Source organism: Bison bison, unplaced genomic scaffold (assembly GCF_000754665.1).
Source record: "Bison bison bison isolate TAMUID 2011002044 unplaced genomic scaffold, Bison_UMD1.0 scf7180017864345, whole genome shotgun sequence".
NCBI lineage: Eukaryota > Metazoa > Chordata > Mammalia > Artiodactyla > Bovidae > Bison > Bison bison.
Genome location: NW_011494917.1, coordinates 342849 through 362082, shown reverse-complemented (window position 1 = coordinate 362082; position 19234 = coordinate 342849). Strand labels below are relative to the sequence as shown.

The following is a 19234-nucleotide window of genomic DNA, read 5'->3' as shown; positions in this document are numbered from 1 at the left end:
GGGAGCAGGACGGCAAACATTTCTAGAATTTTCTGGAATGTTTGAGCACCATGGCTTTTAACTATTTCTAATTTCTTAAAAGGGTGCCAAAGATTCTGACTTCCTAGGAGATATGGAACATCAAACTCCTTAGAAAGACTCTGCTCGGCTGGCAAGGACAGAACTTCCAAGACGCTGAACCCTTCACAATTTTACTGCTTCAGTCAGAAGACCACAAGATAACAGGATATCTTTAGCTGATTGTTGTCATCATTCAATCGCTAAGTCGTGTCCACTCTTTGAGACCCCATGGACTGCAGCACGCCAGGCTTCCCTGTCCTTCACCATCTCCTGGAGCTTGCTCAAACTCATGTCCATCGAGTCAGTGATGCCATCCAATCATCTCATCCTCTGTCATCCCCTTCTCCTCCTGCCCTCAATCTTTCCCAACCATCAGGGTCTTTTCCAGTGAGTCAGCTCTTCACATCAGGTGGCCAAAGTACTAGAGCTTCAGCTTCAGCATCAGTCCTTCCAATGAATATTCAGGATTGATTTCCTTTAGGAATGACTGGTTGGAGCTCCTCGCTGTCCAAGGAACTCTAACACCACAATTCGAAAGCATCAATTATTTGGCACTCAGCCTTCTTTATGGCTCAACTCTCACATTTGTACATGACTACTAGAGAAACCATAGCTTTGACTAGAGGGACCTTTGTTGGCAAAGTGATGTCTCTGCTTTTTAATATGCTGTCCAAGTTTGTCATAGCTTTTCTTCCCAAGGAGCAAGCTTGATTCAGACACTGATGATGGCTTGGGTCTTTTTTTTTTAACATTTTTATTGCTGGTAATTTATTTTCCCATATTAGGCCTCTATTTCAGTACCTCTGTGAGATAGGATCTGGTCTCTTACAGGGTTCAAGGCTCCATTCTGCACGACAAATGGAGATCAGAAGACAGGGCTAATCTAAATAAGCATGGAACTAAAGAGCCTTTAGCCACGTCAAGTCCACTGAAGTCCAAATAAACCCCACAGCCCTTCTCCAAAAAGGGCCTCGGTGGAGTGGCCAGGCTGGCGGTGTGAATGTGTCTCCTGTGTGGTCTGCACACCTTCGAAGCCTCTGTGGAGCTGGATGGCCGGTGGGCCTGGGGCGGCTCTTTCAAACCTTGGGCAACCCTTGCCAGTCTTCACGCAGCATCTCTCCAGAGAGAAGATGCGATCTAGAAGTTTCAAGTCCATGCAGCTATAGCAGCTGCTCCCAAGATCACAGAGAGACAGCATCAGCTAGCTCACCACCAGCTAGCTGGAACCTGGGAAAGACCTCGTATGTGGAACGTATCACTGAAATGCAGATTTACAACAAGCCCAAGAACGGGAGGCTGTGTAGCACTGCGGCCATTCACTGGCAACTTCAGTGCAGCGGGGGCGCCGTGAAGATCAACCGTCCAGGACGCAGGCCGGGCCTCCTGTTAGGATGGACGTCTTCCGCTGCCATCGCCATGGTCCCTGAGGCGAAGTCTTCCCAGGGAACAGGCTTCTTGCAACACTGGTGTTTAGGGGCAGGATTAAGCAGTTCTACCTGGTCACCATATTGTGGTCACAGGAATACTGGTACAGGGTGCACGTTTGTACAGAAAAGCAGTGGAAGCCATGCCAGAGGATTTCTGTCTGTGGAATCCTGAATGGCCTGGCCCCTTAAGAGTTTGTTAAACCTTCTCTTTCCGATCACTTGAGCTCTTGTGATGGCATAGTTTCTGGACCTAGCTGGGAGGCAATTCATTGTTTTTCATATCTCAAGAACCCTATTCCAAGGCCACATACTTCAAAGATAGGGACCTGTTCCTGGAGGCTCTTAAACTCTTTCAAAATATAGTATCAGTGACCAGTTCCTTTTACTCGCCACTATAAATATCCAGAATCTAGCAGTGCCTGATACATACAGTAAGCTTTTTTGATAGGGTCAGTCGCTCAGTCGTGTCTGACTCTTTGCAACCCCATGGACTGTAGCCTGCCAGGCTCCTCTGTCCATGGAATTCTCCAGGCATGGAGAATGGAGTGGGTTGCCATTCCCTTCTCCAGGGGATCTTCCTGACCTGGGGATCTAACCCAGCTCTCCTGCACTGCAGGCAGATGCTTTACCGTCTCAGCCACCAGGGAAGCCCCTAAGCTTTGGATAATTATTTGCTAAATGAATCAATAAATGTCTAAGGGCAGTTCTGAAAATGGAGAATCGGGGGGAGTGTGGCCTGTGGTACAGGTTGCAGGTTTCTGGTCCCGAGCACCATGTTCCTCCTGAGTCATGGATCAGCGCTGGGCAAGGGGCAGGTGGTAATGCCAGGCACAGCAACTGAACACGGTACCCTGCCTGGACCTCCAGGCACACAGCTCTCTCAACGACGAGAGAACCTTCCCGGCCTTTTAGTGGTGTCTAGTCACACAACAACAGGCTCTCTTGTGAAACGGATCTGGACACCCATGGTCTGATTATGCAACCAAGCCCGGGTTCCCAGAGCTCCTGAGCTGCCAGGATACTCAAGGACATGCTCAATGGTTTACTTGAGAAAGTCCATTTAAAAGATGTATGGAAGGTTACTAGTGAAGGTGGAGATCTCAGTAAACCTATCTGATAGGTTCATGGAAGGGTACTAAGGACGGTGGAGACAAAGGTAGAGTTCTCCCACCTGCACCGCATTTCCAAACATTTCAGTCTAGCTACAAAAGGACCAATGTTTTCTTACCTCCTAGGACTGTGGCTTAAGGGAGCTCATGAAAATGTGAAAAAGTATTTTGTTGTACTCTTGAAAAAGATGTGTATCACTCAATGAAAAGATTAACATGATACACCCACAGAAACAATGCTATTTCATTTCTAAAGGCCTGGTGTCTTTTATAGAAAAACAAATACAAATTTCAAAAAATGTAAAAATCATCAGAAGCATAATATAAAGTCTAACCTAAACTGTATATGAATCGATTTTAAAAGCAAAACAACAGCCACTCCAATTGCATTAATGTGGTGTCACTTTGGTGGTGGCGGTGGTGGTGAAGTCGCTCAGTCGTGTCCTACTCTTGTGACCCTATGGACTGTAGCCTGCCAGGCTCCTCTGTCCATGAGATTTTCCAGGCAAGAATACTGGAGTGGGTTGCCGTTTCCTTCTCCAGGGGATCTTCCCGACCCAGGAATCGAACCCAGGCCTCCTGCATTACAGGCAGATTCTTTCCCAACTGAGCTACAAGGGAAGCCCGTGGTATCACTTTAGAGTACAAGAAAATATTTTCATCAACATAGACATTAAAATAGTTTCATCGACATTACTTTCAGGCATCTAGTAATTATGTGGAAATACTGCAATGATCAACATAAGTGAGAATCATGTTTGTAAGGCTTATTGTTGGTATAAAAATAGTCTGAGTCATAATGTATAGATGTCAAAGAAGGATATACATATTTATGGGTATATTATAATCCAACACCATGGGGGGAAATTAGGAAATTGTGCTCTCTAGGCTAAAACTTGAAATAACACCTTTCTAAAAACTAGAGTCTACAAATATCACTCACTCCTTCAATAAGACCTATCCATTCATTCATTTGACAAATATTTACTGTCTTTCCCGTCTGTGTCTGGCCCCGTGTTAGCCTTGGGGATTCAGTGGTGGAAGAAGACAGTCTTTGCGCCTAAGGAAATCTCAGGCTCCACCATCTCCTTAGCCCCTACCCACATACACACACCACGAAATAGTCTCTTCAACAGCAATCTTGAGGAAGGTCCCTTAGCTCTTGCTGTGTGCGATGAGACAGAGTATGCACACTGTCCAGCACGAAGTCCAGCCATCTCTATAGCCCTCGCCCCCTGCTTACTCCCAACGAACCCTGAGGGTGGAGAGCCCTGAATTCTAAACCAGCTGTGCACAGCTATCAGTCATCCAACCTTGAGAAAGTCACTTCAGCTCTCTGAACCTGAGTCTGCTCTGAGCGCTCTCTTCTTGAAGGCCCCTTCCAGATCACATGGAAGCAAATGACTGGAGATTTCTAATAATGGGCAGAGCCATTACCTCACAAGAGGCTTGTTCTATCAGATGACACAGAAAGTTCTCTCCTTGTGTAGAGCTGAGATTGTCCCTCCACGAATACAGGATCTTTGTCCTGTACACCAAACCTGTCAACTGTTTCTTATACATAAATGCGCGCTCAGATGCTCAGTCCTGTCCAACTCTTTGTGACCCTATGGACTGTGTAGCCCGCCAGGTTCCTCTGTCCACGGGATTTCCCAGGCAAAAATACTGGAGTGGGCTGCCGTTCATCCAGCTCCAGGGGATGTTCCCAACCCAGGGATCAAACCCACATCACCTGCATTGGCAGACGGATTCTTTCCCACTGAGCCACCTGGAAAGCCCTCTTATATATAATAATCCTTCAAATACTAAACAGATGTCACATTTTCCCAAGTCTTTAAAATAAAAAGTGCCCTTTAATGTCAATTAATCCCATGATTCCCAGACCTTTTTTTTTAATATTAGCTTTTTATACTATTAGTTACCTGCTTTGTTATGAATCTTTCTATTTAAAGTGCAGCCTTCACAATAAAATGTAGTGCTCTAAATCTGTGGTACCACCAACAAGCACCTACTGCACGTCGAGTAACACTAAGACTCTGTGATTGACTTGGCAAAGAAAACACAGTTGAACAGGTAAAAACCAATAACAGGAATACTATCTGAATCATACTCGTTTAAAAATCTGTGAGAGAGAGACAGAAGAGCAGAGTATCAAGAGTACAGATCAAGGGACTTCCCTAGGGGTTCAGTGGATAAGAATCCACCTTCCTAGGCTGGGAAGGAGAAGGGTGTGTCAGGCGACCCACACGCCAAGGGCCAACTAAGTCTGCCCACCGCAGTTGGAGCAGCCTGCCCACGCAACAGAGAGGCAGCACGGCCGAAAAAGAAGCACAAATCAAGGCCTTAGAACCCAGATACGTTAGATGTTAACTTCTCTGTCTCAGATTTCTCACTGTAAAATGGGAAGCATACTAGAACCTACATTACAGGACTGGTGTACAAAATTGAGTGAGTGATGAGATCAGTGATCTTATAAAACAGTTATAAGAGGTACACAGCAGACTGCAAAGAGAGAAAGTGTTACTCGCTCAGTCGTGTCTGACTCTTTGTGACTCCTTGGACTGTAGCCTGCCAGGCTTCTCTGTCCATGGGATTCTCCAGGTCAGAATACTGGACTGGGTAGTCTTTCCCTTCTCCAGGGGATCTTCCCATCTCCAGGATCGAACCCGAGTCTCCTTCACTGCAGGCAGATTCTTTGCCATCTGAGCCACCAGGGAAGCCCCATGCAGCAAACTAAATATTATCTAATAAAGCAGGCAACTTACTTTTCTAAGTGATTGTACATCAACTTGTTTACCTGAATACCTGTTTTGTGATGGGCGTTCAAAACTGACAGAAAGAAAACAGCTTTTTGCTATTTCCATCTAACTAAAGATTGTGTTATTAATAGACAAAAGTAAACTGACACTTCCTTAGGTTCAAAGGATGTGACCTCTCTCTTAAGAGAGAAGATGAAGTGAGTTACATCAACAGAGAGAAAGCTAAGGGGAAAACAGGATAAACAGAAAGTAAATGTGAAAGAAATAAGTTCTTAAAAACATCTTCCCTTCCATTAAAACTCAGCCTGCTTATTTTGACTGTACTGTACTGTGAGAGCACCATTTTCAGGACTTGACGTGCCATTATGAGTATTCCCTCTATTGGTTTGCTTTCATGTCTCCTTTTAAGAACCTCATCAGAAGAATCATAGTCTAATGCTAATCAACTTTTGGTCATGTTTACATGACCATGGCGAGTGACCCAGACCTAAAAGGACTCTCTGTTCCAGTGCTCATTTAGTTCTAAAAACAAGTGCTGCCACATGGCATCTGTTTCCATACAACTGAGTGAGCCGGCAGGGATGTGAAATAGCCGGGGGATCTGAAACACACTTGGAGATCACTCACTAAAAATGCCAAGGGTAGTTAAATAAATTACCTTTGTACCTCTTTCTTGTTTAAAAAAAAAAAAGCTTTCTTTACAAACTTCCATAAAAAATTTCACCAACGTCAATACAATCATTTCTTTAAAAATGATGACTTCTTTGTTGAAGGTTTAGCCTAAACTTCATTAAAATTTAAAGAAAACAGTCATTTGAACAGTACACTTTGAAAGCCTGATGTATACCACACCACTGTGATGGCTTTCAAATCATTAAAAAGCTTTTCTTTAGCAAAGAACATTTAACCAACAAGGAACAACTGTATTTTCATTCATTACAAAATGGTCCCTTTGCCTAATAATATAATATGAGATAAGAGTGGAAATAAATCTTCACTACATCTCTGAGAGACAGGAAGGATGGAATGTTTTCTCAAGATAAAGTTTGTCCATATTCTCTTTCAAAATCCCCAAACTTTTAAAAGTTGGCAATACTGACACTTGTGAAGGGAATCAAGGGATAATTAAGTTCAAGGGAATGCTAAACAGCAGTCCCCAATATGTAGGGCTTCCCTGGTGGTTCAGACAGTAAAGAATCTGCCTGCAATGCTGGAGACCAGAGTTCGTTCCCTGGGCCGGGACCATCCCCTGGAGAAGGGAATGGTTACCCACTCCAGATTCTTGCCTGGAGGATTCCATGGATGGAGGAGCCTGGCAGCCTACAGTCAGTGGGGTCAAAAAGAGTCAGACACAGCTGAGAGACTAATACGTTCACTTTTCACTTTCAGAGGTAAGGACACTGAGCAGTTAAGGATTTAGAGCAGTTAACTAATTAGTCTGAGGTCACCTAACTAGACATGGCCGAGCCCCGACCCAAACCCTGACTGTTTGACTTTGGAGTCTAAGCACTGCACCTGGAAAAATCACCTAGTTCCAGAAAGAGCTGCAGATGTAGAGAATGGATGTGTGGACACAGAGGGGGACAGGGAGGGAGGGATGAATTGGAAGAGTAGCGTTGACTTACATTCACTACCACGTGTGAAATAGATAGCTAGTGGGACGCTTCTATATAGCACAAGGAACTCAGCTCAGTGCTTTGATGACCTAAAGGGGTGGGAGCATAGGAGGGAAGCTCAAGAGGGAAGGGATATATTTATACCTAGGGGATATATGTACGTGCTTAGTCACTTCAGTCGTGTCCGACTCTTTGAGACCCCAGGAACCGTAGCCTGCCAAGCTCCTCTGTCCATGTGATTCCAGGCAAGAATACTGGAGTGGGTTGCCATTTCCTCTTCTGGGGGATCTTCCCCACGCAGGGATCGAACCTGTGTCTCTCAGGTCTCCTGCATTGACAGGTGGGTTCTTTACCACTAGCGGCACCCAGGAAGCCCTGGTATATGTACACTTACAGCTGATTCACTTAGTTGTATAGCAGAAACTAATGTAACCTTGTAAAGCAATTATGGTTCAATAGTAAATCAACAGAAGCTGGGTCTGTAAATGCCATGATTAGTGAGAAAGAGATGAAGAGAGCAGCGGATGTGAGAAGAGACAGAACAGAGGCAAAGACTGACCAGCCGGAGAGAAGCCCACCCGGCAGGAAAGCACTCTGGGATAGCTATCAGGGGAACTGCAGCCCCTTCCTGGGGGGCCCAGTGGGACCAAAGGGAAATGAGTGCTCTCCAGTCTAGTATCAGAAGAGCACAATCACACATAGCACAGAAGTGTTAGGGATAAAAAGGTTAAAGTGAAAATAAAACCCCAGAACACTATGCAAATGTCAATAAAATAAAGAAAATGAACGATTAAAAATAGACCAAAAAATTAAGAAAGTTTTATTGACCCCATAGTCAGAGAAAATGCCGTGGTAGAACTTAAACTGCAAATTAATTGTGAATGTTAACCTCAGTTCAGTTCAGTTCAGTCGCTCAGTCATGTCCGACTCTTTGCGATCCCATGAATCGTAGCACACCAGGCCTCCATGTCCATCACCAACTCCCGGAGTTCACACAGACTCACGTCCATAGAGTCAGTGATGCCATCCAGCCATCTCATCCTCTGTCGTCCCCTTCTCCTCCTGCCCCCAATCCCTCCCAGCATCAGAGTCTTTTCCAAAGAGTCAACTCTTCACATGAAGCGGCCAAAGTACTGGAGTTTCAGCTTTAGCATCATTCCCTCCAAAGAAATCCCAGGGCTGATCTCCTTCAGAATGGACTGGTTGGATCTCCTTGCAGTCCAAGGGACTCTCAAGAGTCTTCTCCAACACCACAGTTCAAAAGCATAAGGACTCATAAAATGCCAATAAGGCTGTCAGGAATTGGTCTTTTCTGTTCCCCAATCACATCACTGACAACTGTTCAGCATTAGTAGATTTTGTTGTTGCTGCTGCCTAAAGCAGAAGACACTTGCAAAACCAGAAATTCAAACACAGGTCAGAATTAGGCCAATGTGGGACTTCCCTGGTGGTCCAGTGGTTCAGACGCTGTCTTTCAACACAGGGTATGCGGGTTCAATCCCTGGTCAGAGAGCTAAGATCCCACACGCCTCAAGGCCAAAAAAACCAAAACACAAAAAAAGAAGCAATACTGTGACGAACTCAATAAAGATTTTAAAAACAGTTCACATTTTTTAAAAATCTTAAAAAAAAATTAGTGCAAAGTGGTGTCACTAGTGGTAAAGAATCCACCTGCCAATGCAGGAGACGCAAGAGATGTGGGTTTGATCCCTGGGTCGGGAAGGTCCCCTGGAGGAGGAAATGGCAGCCCACTTCCGTATTCTTGCCTGGAAAATTCCATGGACAGAGGAGCCTGGAGGGCTACAGTCCATGGGGTCGCAGAGAGTTGGACACAACTGAGTGACTAAGTACACAAGGTAATTAAAGAGTGTGTGTGTGTGTGTGTGTGTGTATTTAATTTACCATATCTATGTATTTCAACATCGTGAGACCTGAAGAAGAAGAATCCAGCTATTTTATGAGACCGACAGAAACTGTAAGATTATAAATAAGCATTGTTTTAAGTCACTAAATTTGTGGCAATTTGTTAGGAAGCAAAAGAAAACTAATACAATACCTGAGGCAATTTAAACAACCTCCAAAGCAAAACAATTATTCACTCTGGGGATTAAAGCACACGACTATTTAAAAGCAGTCCTCATGCAGGTAGGTCTTCACGATGCCTGCAGATCCCTTAACACCATCCTTGGGAGGTCTGTGTCCCCCCACTCCCTGCAGCATCCCCCTACTGAGCCCCAGCCAGCCTCGATGCCCGCTCATAACCACAGAATGAGTTAGAACACTCCCTCTAGAACCCATTTTACGAGAGCTTGACAACTGGGTTTTGGGGTGAAGCACAGCGTTTCCACTTCCCATTTGCTAATTATAGATTTTCCATTTACTGTGTGTCCCTTGTCGATATATCATCCTTAGGGACTTCAAGGCAAGGAGGAGTGACTGAAGGGAAGCAGAATTTGACCATTTGCTGGATTCACCAAACTACACCATTAACCTCTGACACAAACTGGTCAAAATAACAGCATCAGCCAGCAGTCACTGTGACCCAGGAAGGTGGAATATTTAAATATTTAAAGACAGGGAGGACTGTCTTTAAACAGTCCTTGGAAACATGCTTGGAAACATATCTCTTATTCCATTTTATACCCTGCAAAGTTCTATTGAATTGACTTGCTATAAAATTCTAAGCAATCCACCCAACGTTTTAGTCTCTGCATTTCTAGTTCAACAAACTTGAGACACAACATTGGGATGAGTCAAGAAATTTCCTGAAAATAATTCAACAGAAAAGTCTTCTCATACCCCAAATAAACTTTCATTTTATTCGTTAAAATCAACAAATACTTATGGATAAGGAGCTATGCCCTTAAATGTGTGACAGAGTCCCTATTCTCAAGGAGGTTATGAAAACACAAGTACTTAACTAAAAAAGGCAGAAAATAGTAAATTCTAGGAAAAGACACAACAGGAGACACCGCATGCAGTTGAAGGTCCAAGAAAGAGTTGTACAAACTATTTGAATAACCTCTCCCAAACCCAGGCTGTCCAAGTCCCTTTACGTAGTCCAACACCCTAGGTCTTGTCTTCACCTGAAGTTACTCCATCTTTCAAATCTTAAATTTTGGAACCCTTTTTCATATTAAACTCTGGATCCTGGTCAGGGAGAAACTCTTATCTGCAACCGTCACTTTGAGTCTCCATGGAGGGAAAAAGATGCTTGTCTTGTTCACTCCCCAGGGAAGGCAAGTGGTTAATCTGATAGCTTAATTACCCAACCCCACCCTCACTTCAGAGGAAGGAAGAAAAAGCAACATTTTGCCCTTGAGCCTCCAACAACTTATCAGAAGCTCTGTATTTACTGGTTACTGGATCCTGTTCAGCCATTAATAAAGTCAACCCTTATTCCTTATATTCTATTCTCAAAAACTGAGAACACAGAGGGGGAAGATGGATGAGTTACTGATCCCTGAAATCCAACAATCTGTTTATCTTTCTTTCCAAAATGCCCTGCCTGTGGGCTAAGTTGTTCAGTCACGTCTGACTCTGTGACCCCATGGACTGTAGCCTGCTAGGCTCCTCTGTCCATGGGATTCTCCAGGCAAGAATGCTGGAGTGGGTTGCCATGCCCTCCTCCAGGGGGTCTTCTCAACCCAGGGATCGAACCCAGGTCTCATTGTTTCCTGCATCAGCAGGTGGGTTCATTACCACGAGCATCACCTGGGAAGCCCTCCGATGTACCCTAGAAGTCATCAATCCTGGGCCGACTTAGCTGTTTTTCTTTACTCATCTTATAGAGAACTCTGTTGGCCTAGGAATTAAGAACATTTCTAAACTTAATCTCCAATCTTTGGCAGACACTCTCTACTAACTAATAATCTTCTACTAGACTCTGTTCAGTGTTAATTCTCATTTTCTACAGTAGCTCTTGCAAACCCTCCTGAACTCCTACTCATAGTATATATCCTTATCTTTAATTTCGCTGAGAAAACAGTAGTGTTTGGTTTTGAAATATATGATCTTCCTGCCCACACCTTTACTTCCATAAACTTTCTGTGTCTTGTTCAAGGCTTATCTTTCTTTCTTTTTTTTTTTAATTGGGGTATAACTGCTCTAAAACGTTGCATAACAAAGTGAATCAGCTATATGCATCCATATATCCCCTCCTCCATGCCCCTTCCTCCCAAACCCCACCACAGCTCACCACAGAACACCAGACTGAACTCTATGCTGTAGAGCAGGTTCAGTATTCTTGCTAGAGAATTGATGGACAGAGGAGCCTGGTGGGCTACCGTCTATGGAGTCACAGAGAGTCAGACACGACTGAGCAACTAACACTTTCACTGTTCCCCTATATCGCAGGTTCCAGCTATCCATTTTAAAGGCTAACCTCTTAACCTGTGTTCTGGGTCCCATCCCCTGTCGTTTACTTGGCAAATACTCTCCATCAGTTACGCCCTCTCTCTCCTGAAGCGTCAAACTTTTGATCTAACACTTCTGTCCTCTGGTGGTATAGACACGCTCAAAAACCAGTTTTAAAAACCAAAGCAAAAGATCTATTACTACAACAACGGAACCAGAGCTGCCTCTTCGAACCTGAAAGTTCTTGGTGCTGTGTCCCAGCTCCTTATTTTAACAGCCAGGCTTTGGGATCAGGAATCCACGCTGCTTCTCTCTGCCTTCCCACTTGGCATCTCCATGTGCCTCGTGCACACGACCCTCCACTGCCACTGCTCCCACCAGTGTGACCGGATGACCTGCCCTGATTCCACATTCAACAGACGCTCTTCCTTTCTTCTTGGGCTTGACCTCTCTACAGCATTTAATGTGTGACAACTTCTGCCTTAAAACTCCCTTCCCCTGGCTTTTCATAACATCACTGCCTCCTGCCGTTCCTTCTATACTTCAGAGTGCTCTCTCTCAGTCTTTAGTGGCCAAACTTTATGTTGTGAAGCTTTTCCCAGGATTCTATTCTTGGCTGTCCTCTCGCTTCTCAAACTCAATGGTCCCTGGGGAGGTGGGAGGGGGAGGGATGCACGCAGCATGAATTATCTCTCACGTCCATAAATCAATCAGACTAAATCTGAACTCTTGCTTCCTCTCCACCCCCAGCCCTACTTTCTGGAGCTCACCTCCATCATGGTACTGCCCTGCACCTGTCTGTCCTCCCTGACCTGCGTGCCTAGGGCATGAACACAACGCCCTGCTGTCTATGCTGGTGGCTTCCCAGAAGAGGGGCTTGGAGCCTGGATGGCGACAGGACCCAGAAAGAGCACCTGAGCAGACCTAAGGATGCAGCTACACAAAGTATCCCAGATGAACTTCACTCAGTTATACTGTGCATATCTTCAGCAGAGTGGTGTATATATATGTATTTTCATCTCTGAATCTCATTTATTATGTTTATTAGTTCCTGGCACATGGTGGATCCTCAATTCATATTTAATTTGTATTTTTGTAATCAAAGAAGTACAAAAAGAATGGGATATCTGACATAAGCTTTGAAGCGTCGGTAGACTTTCCACAGCTACAGATGCAGGAGGCATCGTTTAAGTCAGAGGAAGCAGAAAAAGCATTCGGCTCAGAAAGAAATGCTGTATGGGTGGGACGCATACAGACAAGCAATTATCAGCAACACTAGAATGCAGTGGTAGGAGTTTATAGGGCTTTATAATGTAGTTACTGGAGAAGGCAATGGCACCCCACTCCAGTCCTCTTGCCTGGAAAATCCCATGGACAGAGGAGCCTGGTAGGCTGCAGTCCATGGGGTCGCTAAGAGTTGGACACGACTGAGAGACTTCACTTTCACTTTTCACTTTCATGCACTGGAGAAGGAAATGGCAACCCACTCCAGTGTTCTTGCCTGGAGAATCCCAGGGACAGCGGAGCCTGGTGAGCTGCCGTCTATGGGGTCACACAGAGTCTGACACGACTGAAGCGGCTTAGCAGCAGCATAATGGAGTTACAGATGCAACCTGAGCCTATGAGGCCTTTGAAGCAACATGATTTGTAATTGAAAAAAAAATTAACTAGAACTGAGGACTCTTCTTGAAATAGCTGCCAAATGAATTACTTAAATGAGAAGAAATGAAGGTGTAAACCTTAGCAACTGGAGTAACAGTAGAAGAAAAAGAGAAAATACTGTTTTTAAGACCGAAGGGAAAAAAACAGACGTTGTGAATATTCAAGAACAGTGGAATCAGTTGAACTACTATATTTAAGGAGGTGAAATATTTAAAGCACTAAAATTAAGACATCCAAAATATATATATATTTAAAATATACATTTAATGGATTGGTTTGTTGACCCAAACAATCACGAATGGTTTGGGGTATTAGAATCTACAAGGTACTAATCAGGTTTATTGTCTTGGTGGGAACTCCAGCACACATGACGCGCAGCTGGCAACTGAGGAGGGCGTTCAGTGCAAGCTTTGCAAAGGTTTTTCTATAACGTTCGAGGAGGGAATCAGCAGAATAGAAGCATACCGTGAAGCTGTTGTTAGCGTTTTTCGTGCTTGCTTCAGCTACACTGGCATCTGAGAGGTCAACTTCATCAAATATCAGAGACTGTTAATGAAAAAGAACACAAACATATTATTTGAAAACCTAACTCAGTGCTCCTCAGTAATTTTTTTTTTTTTTTTTTTTACCATCAGGTCATGACCATGAAGCTATATCAGGAATTCAAAATAAAAAAAAATGATGAAAAACTTAAGTTAGTGATACTTTGTGAGTAAAACCAAACACATAAATTTCAAACTATATAGGACTTTAGAGAAGCCCCCTGGTACATAGTCTCATTGCAAAACGCCCTGTGCTCTCCAGAAGCATCGTTTATGGGGAACCTATTAAGTGTGTGATATGCACACCTACTCACATACCCCACCATGAGAAGAACTAGTCCTGGCTCAGGTCACGGCCAGTTACCGAACCTTCTGAATGTTGCTGTCCTCATCTGTAAATGTGTTCTAATGAGACAGTGCGTATGCTCTGCAAACATAAGATGACTTTCTTTATATACTCTTAAAAGTTTTATTTATATTCTTTTCTTTTTGGGGGGGGCCAGGTTCAATCACTTTTTTTTAGGCTGAAAAGCATTTTAATCAAAAAAGTTTCAGTGGTTAAAAACTCCATAGAATTAAAATCTTTAAAAATGGACCATTGAGAGATTAGGAAATTCTAGTCAGTATGTGTATCCTTCCTACTTTCAGTCAACTGGTCCTCATCCACAGTCCTTCAGTGTACTTCCAGCGATGTCGGTATAACACTGCTCCTCTAGAACTACAGAAAAAAGGGCTCCCTTATCTAATTTAAGTTTCCACCACTCCCCAAGATCTCCAGGGTGTAATGCAACTCTACTTCAAGCCAACCAATCTGACAATCAGACTTGTTCCCTAACTAGAAAGAATTTGTAATCTAGCATGGGAACTGAAGAGACACAACTAGTTTTAAGTAAGGTAAACTATTAAATGTGGAAGAGGAGATACGCAAAATACTATGGAAGGTCATAGATAATTTTTCCAGCAGAAAACAAACACTTTCTCTTGTGCATACTGGAATAAAGACAACTTTAGAGGGATCTTAAAGAAAACAGGGAATTTCTTCAAGTGGAGACAGAGGGAAAATCATCCTGGAGATGGAAAATATGGGGCTGGGCTGTAGGCGATCAAATGGTCCGTGTTGCCTGGAAATAAATATGCGGGGTCAGGATGGAGCCAGATCAGGGTTTAACTGTGAACATAATGGCTTTTAAAATAAGATTATTTCATTTTGCTATTATTTCCATAGCTGCATAAGCTAAGAATTAGGTTTGTTTATTTATTTTTTACCTCCTGGTGTATAACTATACTAAGTATTATATCACAAACATATTTTTAATATAAAAATTATCAATTATCTTACTGGTGCAGTAACAATAAATCTTACTATTTTTAAATTGAAGTATAGTTGACATACACTATTATGTTAGTTTCAAGAGTACAACATAGTAATTTGACAATCAAATACATCATCAAGCGATGGCCTAAGTAACCATTTGTCATCATATAAAATTATTACAATATTATTAATTATATTCCTTTTCCTGTATATTAAACTCACATGACATTTACTTTTATAACTGAAAGTGTGGATCTCTCAATCCTCTTCACCTGCTTCACCCAACCTCACATCCCCTCCCCTCTGGCAGCACCCATGTGTCCTCCGTATCTGTAAATCTCTGTCTGGGTTTGTTTGTTCACTTGTTTTTTAGATTCCACACATAATTTACAGATTCCACATATAATTGAAATTATATGGTATTTGTCTTTCTCTGTCTAATTTATTTCACTTTTAGCATAATACCGTCTATATTCATCCATGTTTTCGCAAATGGCAAGATTGTTATCCCATATTTCTTTTCATTTCTATTTGCATGGCTGAAAACTTTCCTAACCTGGTGAAGGATACAGGTATCCAGGGCCAGGAAGTACAGAGAGACTCAAACAAAGGGAACCCAGTGAGACCCACACCAAGACACATTATAACTAAAATGCTAAAATGTTAAACTAAAGAGAATATTAAAAGCAACAAGAGAAAAACAACTAGTTACATACATGGAAGCTCCATAACACTGTCAGCTGACATTTCAGCAAAAACTTTACAGAAGGGAGTGGCATGATATAGTCAAAGCATTGAAAGGAGGAAACTTGACCAAGAATACTGTACCCAGCAAAATCATAAATCAGAATTGACAGACAGAGTTTCCCAAGCAAGCAACAGCTTGTCTGCACTGTGGTTCATCACCACTAAACCAGTCTCACAAGAAATGTTAAAGGAATTTAAACAGAAAAGAAAAATTATAACTAGAAATATGAAAATTATGAAAGAAAATATCTCGCCAGTAAAGGCAAAAATGTAGTAAAAGTAATAGATCGAAGGTATGAGTGCTTTCCAGGGGGCACTAGTGTTAAAAAAAAAAAAATCCACCTGCCAATGCAGGCCACATGTGAATTAAAAGACAAAACCAGTAAAATCATATATATCTACAATAATTAAGGAATACACAAAGTAAAATAACATCAAAAACATAAAATGCTGAGTGGAGTAAAAATGTAGTGCTTTTAGAACATGTTCAAACTTAAGCAACTATCAACTTAAAATAGACTGTAATATACAGAGGTTGTGATATAAGCAGTAACCACAAACCAAAGACTGTGATAATATGGGGTTGGTCAAAAAGTTCTTTTGGGTTTTTCTGCAGGATGTTAGAGAAAATGATACACAAATAATAAAAAGAAAGGAATATAAACATAATACTAGAGAAAGTCATGGAATCACAAGGGAAGAAAAAGCAAAAAAAAAGGAGCAGAGAACAAAGATAACCAGCAAACAGTTAACAGAACAGCAGGAAGCACATACCTATCAATCATCACTTCAAACGTAAATGGACTGAATGCTCCAATCAGAAGACACAGGGTAGCTGAACAGATACAAACACAAGACCCATACTTATGCTGTCTGCAAGAGACTCACTGTAGATCTAAAATCACACACGGACCGGAAGTGAGCAAATGGAAAAGCTATTCCATACAAGCATAGATGAAAAGAAATATGGGATAGCAACACTTAGACCAGATAAAATGGTTTGAAAACAAAGCCTGCAACAGGAGAAAAAGAAAGGCATTACCTAATGGTAAAGGGATCAATCCAACAAGAAAATGTGACACTAGTTAATACATATGTACCCAACATAGGAGCACCTGGATCCATAAGGCAAATATTAACAGACATAACGGGAGAAACCTGCCAGTCATATAGTAATAGCAGGCGACTTTAACACCCCTCTACATCAGTAGATGGACCATTCAGACAGAAAACCAATAAGGAAAACCGCTGGCCTTAGGCTGGGGCTTCCCAGGTGGTGCTGGCCTTAGGTTAGGAAAGTTTTTCAGCCATTATTTCTTCAAATGGGTTTTCTGTCCTTTTCACTCTCTTCCCCTCTGGGACTCCAATAATGTGAATCTTAGCACACTTGATGTTGCCCAAGAGGTCCCTTAAGCTAGTTTTTTCTTTTTTCTTTTTGCTGTTCCAACTGGGTGAATTCCACTAACTTATCTTCTAGATCACTGGTCTTTTCTTCTGAATTACCTAATATGCTGCTGGTTTCCTCTAGTGTATTTTTCATTTCCATTATTGTATTCTTCAGTTCTGATTTTTTTAAAAAATATTTTCTATCTCTGTTGAAATTCTCACTTTTCTATTCCACTGAGTTCAGTGAGTTGTCTTTATGACCATTACTTTGAACAACTTATCTGGAAGGTTGCTTATCTCCATTTCATTCAATCTATTTCTAAGTGTTTGTCTTCTTATTTTGTTTGGAACATACTCCTCTGTTTCTTCACTTTGTCTAACTTTGTGTTTTTTCCTACATATTGGGTAGACCAGCTACGCCTCCTGGTCTTGAGAGAGTGGCTTTGTGTAGCATGGCTGGTCCCCGTAACGTGGTCTCCTTTGGTTACTAGGGTCAGATGCTCAGGGAGTGCCCCGTAACGTGGTCTCCTTTGGTTACTAGGGTCAGATGCTCAAGGAGCGTCCCCTCGGTGGGCGGCATCTGTTTTCCTGACGCAGCCTGGCAGCACTTTCTGAGGATGTGCTCGCATGCAGGGTTGGACCCCAGTGTGGCTGACTGAAAGGCCCAACTGCAACGTGATGGATGCTCTGATGTGTGTGGATGACCCTGGGGCAGGAGACACTTTGAGGCAACATGAGTGATGGCCAAAGGTGTCTGCCAGGCCTGACAGGGCAGGGGGCCACTTTGGTGGGGCTCCAGTGTCTACTGAGGGCACCCATCTTAATTTTATTTTTGAAGGAATAGTAAAGTATCAGTTTTAAGTGGAAGCTCATCAATATCATTTTTTCTTCCAAAGCTACATCATTCTTATTTCATTCAATTATTTTATAAAAATTATTTAAGCCTTGATTTTATTTCACTATGATTTTTATTTCTAATTGCTAGACTAACTGAATGATTGCTTTGAGCTTGGTATTACATGAGCACTTCATTTTCATTATTTAAGGGTCCTCTCAACAACATGCTGCTCACTGCCACTCCACTGGAATATGAACTCTTGTCTGAAATCAGAGTATGCATTCTTAGCAACTATAGCAAATCCTCTCTCATGTTCAGGAAAAGATTTATAAGGTAAAAATTAGCAAGAAAGGGGGGAATTCAAGTCTAGACTTTATTATATCTAATAAAGTTACATTTAAATTTTCATCTCAATGAAAGATTTATAAGGTAAAAATTAGCAAGAAAGGGCGGAATTCAAGTTTAGACTTTATTATATCTAATAAAGTTACATTTAAATTTTCATCTCAATTGGAAGGAAAAAAGAAAGAAAACTACACTAGAACCTTGCCATAAGAATGTCCTTAGGGGACATCACATGAAATTGTCTCAAATAGACCCCCTTGTGATCTGGTCCAAGATGAACCCCATTTATATTGAATTAGACCAGTAATGCTATACAAAGCCCCAAGACAAAGACAGTTTACAGAACCATCTGCAGCCCTCAAATGCTTGCAACTAGCATTCTCTCAAATTACCTTTGAGTCCTTTGCATAATAAAGTGTACGACCTCGAAGTTTGAAGTATCGCTTTTTCCACCTTTGGAAGGAACTGGTTTGCTTCAGCAGCTGTCCCTCTTTAATACTGGTCTAGGGAGAAGCAGAAGCACAACATGATTAAAATGAAATTCAAAGCCAAATAACACTCAAAATTCATGACACACTACCGCTGACATTTTGAATATTATTTCTCATGTTTTGCAAATTACAGGAGAAAATACTTTACTCGCACTTTACTCGCACGGAAACACATATGCGAAGCTCCAAGTAGCCAAGGCGAATCTGACATGCCCTCAAAGCAGTCACAAATAGTATGGGAGACACATCCACAAAACTTGTGCTTTCAACACAGTGATGAATACACGTACCTATTCAAATGCGTACTTATATATAGTAAAGACTTAATAAGTGATGGAAGGGTAGATGTACAGTAAATGCAATGGTTAGGCAGGCATGAGCTCTGGAGCCAGAAACACTGTGATCAACTCTTGGTGACACCACTGAGTAGCTGGATGATCTTAAGCAAATCAATAAACATCTTCTGCCTTTAACTGTTCATCTGTAAAACGAAGATGACAACAAGATATACCTTTCTGGGCTTTTGTTGTCAAGAATAAGTCTTTAAAACATGTAAAGGATTCACTGCATGGCCCATAGGA

General features: G+C 42.3%; 1 protein-coding gene across 1 annotated transcript in view; it reads right to left on the bottom strand.

Annotated features, from left to right (window-relative positions):
- Window positions 1–18664, bottom strand: part of DGKH (diacylglycerol kinase, eta) — a 114879-nt gene extending 96215 nt beyond the window's left edge. Inside the window, exons 1-2 of the mRNA XM_010854593.1 lie at window positions 18555–18664; window positions 13455–13535 (exon numbers count right to left, since the gene is read on the bottom strand). The gene's annotated coding sequence lies outside the window, so the exon portion shown is untranslated. The remainder of the gene's footprint in view (window positions 1–13454; window positions 13536–18554) is intronic.
- Between the last annotated feature and the right edge of the window lie 570 nt (window positions 18665–19234).